The following is a 2,953-nucleotide window of genomic DNA, read 5'->3' on the forward strand; positions in this document are numbered from 1 at the left end:
TGACAATCTGGAAAAGGATGTGTCTAGCCTCTTTAAAAAACAAAGGATCAGAAAGGCACCAGGCCCAGATGGTGTGACCCCCTCCTGCCTAAAAGTGTGTGCTGATCAGCTTGCCCCCATCTTCACACTCATCTTCAATAGGTCGCTGGAGCTATGTGAAGTCCCCTCCTGCTTCAAATGCTCCACCATCATTCCAGGACCCAACAAAACCTGCATCAGTAGACTGAACAACTACAAACCTGTTGCCCTGACATCTGGAGTTAGGAAGGGCTTTGCAAGACTTGTGCTGGCCCACCTGAAGGACATCATAGACCCCCTGCTGGACCCTCTGCAGTTCGCCTACCGGGCAAACAGGTCAGTGGATGGGGTAGTGTAGACAACCTTAGCACTGGAGAGACAGACCTGCTCACCTCCCTGCCTCTCCAATTCATATTATTCCTGTTCCATCTTGTTGTGGGTGGTGTGCATTAATGTAGTTAACTAACATCAGAAGTACACATCTCTAGTGTGCAATGTACTTTCTGACACACAGCAATAACACTCCATCTGCAAAGCGTTGCGCCCAATGTGGGGGTCGAACCCACGACCCTGAGATTAAGAGTCTCATGCTCTACCGACTGAGCTAACCGGGCGCTTCAGAAGTTAAAAAAAAAAAGTTCTGTTTTTTCACACTTTGACAAAAAAATTCTCAATTACATAGTCTGGCTAATGGGCGCTGCAATTGAACACAGCAACAACTAATACAAAGTGACAGATATTCCCTGCAGTTGTTATACTTTGTTTGTTACCAAGCGCATGGAGTGATCATCTGTCTTAAAACAGAGTCTAAACACAAGAACAAATCATTTGGCATCTTCAGGAGAACAGCCTCTCTGCTATGGTTTATCCAAAAACCTAAGCAAAATTTGTCCACAATCACACTCGCCATTATCGCTGCTAAAGGGCCCCTGGCAAAACTTTATAGATGATCTGAAAACATTTTGTTGTTCCGGACCTAAATTCTAAAACAGAGCTTCTCTCAACCAGAAGGGGAAAACAGCACATGCAATGCAGCATACATTGAGCTTGCCCAACAGGACTCCTCGTCGGGGAATCGAACCCCGGTCTTCCGCGTGACAGGCGGAGATACTGGCCACTATACTAACGAGGACTGCCGCTCACCTGGTCCTGTTGGACGTCATCCAACATCAGGACCATCGTCAAGAAGGCACAGCACAGGATGTACTTCCTGCACCAGCTCAGGAAGTACGACCTGCCCCAGGAGCTGCTGATACAGTTCTACAGAGGAATCATCGAGTCTGTTCTCTGCACCTCCATCACTGTCTGGTTTGGCTCAGCAACCAAACAGGACAAGTACAGACTTCAGCAGATAGTCAGGACTGCAGAAAAGGTCACTGGTGCGAGCCTGCCCTCCATGGAGGACCTGTACACCTCATGGGTCAAAAGGAGGGTGGAGAGGATCACTGCAGACCCCTCACACCCCGGGCACAGTCTGTTTGAACTCCTCCGCTCTGGACAGCGTTAGAGGTCACTGTGCACTAAGACAACCAGGCACAGGGACAGTTTCTTCCCCAGGCTGTCACCCTGATGAATACTTAACCAACGACAGTATGATTGGACAATAACCCTCAGTGCAATACCTGTATATATATACATTGTACAGATTATACAGACTCGTACAGGTCTCTAGTTCTTAAGTACTCTGTTTTATCCCTATTTATCTCATTTCAATGAACATTCCTTTGTTGTTGTTTGTTTGTTTACTGTGTGTTTATACCGCTTATTCTGCATTGTTTGCACTGTTTGTTGATGTTAATACTGCTATTTTGTTATATTACATAGCCTTATGCTGGTTTACTGTTTGCACATTGAGAGCCGATGTACCTGAGTCAAATTCCTCGTGTGTCCGTCACACCTGGCCAGTAAAGCTGATTCTGAGTCTGATTCTGATTCTGTTCTAAAATGGAAACTTCAAAGACTAAATAATGTGCCCACAACACACAACAGAATCTGTAAAAACAGTAAATTAAACCAATTCCAAACTCTAAAAGAGCAAACAAACAAACAGACATTAGTACACACTTACACACATGTATCTCCCACAGCCCGGATAAAACACAGTCACACAAGCAAACATCCTCACAATTTACCTTCACCTCTAGCTTTCTAGTTTTGGTGCTTCATAGTTTTTATATTTCAAACTTTTTTAAAAGATGGGATTTCTTAATCATTTTCTAACACAGTTTGTATTGCATCTATATAAGAGATGCTTCATGATTAACAGCTGCACTGTTCCTTCCTGCAAATGTCTCCACTTCAAGCCTTTCAGAACCTACAGTATGTAAGTTTTGATATTGTTTATTTCAGAATGTCTGCTAGAAAAAAAGCTATTTTGCACAGCATTTGCATTAGGTTAAAAGGTTAATGTACAGCAGAGGTGGGAAGTAATGAAGTACAAATACTTCATTAATATACTTAAGTAGATTATTCAGGTATATGTACTTGAGTATTTATTTTTCTGACAACTTCTTACTTTTACTCTACATTTGAATACAAATATCTGTACTTTCTACTTCTTACATTTTCAAAGCAGGTAGGTTACTTTTAGTTTTAATACAAGGGAACTGAAGGGCCCCTCCTTGAACCGCCACCTTATTGTGGTAGAGGGGTTTGAGTACCCGAGTGATCCTAGGAGCTATGTTGTCGGGGTCTATATGTCCCTGGTAGGGTCTCCCAAGGCAAACAGGTCCTGGGTGACGGGTCAAGACTATTATGTGGTACTGTGTGTTTCCCACCAAAGGAGCCAGGATGGTGGCCACGTGCTTGGCTATGTTGTAAGTCATGGAGTTGATGCTGCTGACAATGGGTCTGTGTGGGGCTCCTCCTTGTGTATTTTGGGTAGGCCATAAATGCAAGGGATGGCCTCCCCGGGGTATAGTCTGTAGTATAGGCA

General features: G+C 44.0%; 1 protein-coding gene and 2 non-coding genes across 3 annotated transcripts in view; all 3 read right to left on the bottom strand.

Moving 5' to 3' along the window:
• nphp4 (nephronophthisis 4) overlaps positions 1 to 2,953 on the bottom strand; it is a 60,175-nt gene that overhangs the window by 19,009 nt on the left and 38,213 nt on the right. The gene's annotated exons all lie outside the window — the stretch shown is intronic.
• On the bottom strand, positions 560 to 632 carry trnak-cuu (transfer RNA lysine (anticodon CUU)). Its single transcript has one exon. It is a non-coding gene; the product is annotated as a tRNA-Lys (tRNA).
• On the bottom strand, positions 1,079 to 1,150 carry trnad-guc (transfer RNA aspartic acid (anticodon GUC)). The gene has a single exon. It is a non-coding gene; the product is annotated as a tRNA-Asp (tRNA).

Source organism: Monopterus albus, unplaced genomic scaffold, assembly GCF_001952655.1.
Source record: "Monopterus albus unplaced genomic scaffold, M_albus_1.0 scaffold126.1, whole genome shotgun sequence".
Lineage (NCBI taxonomy): Eukaryota > Metazoa > Chordata > Actinopteri > Synbranchiformes > Synbranchidae > Monopterus > Monopterus albus.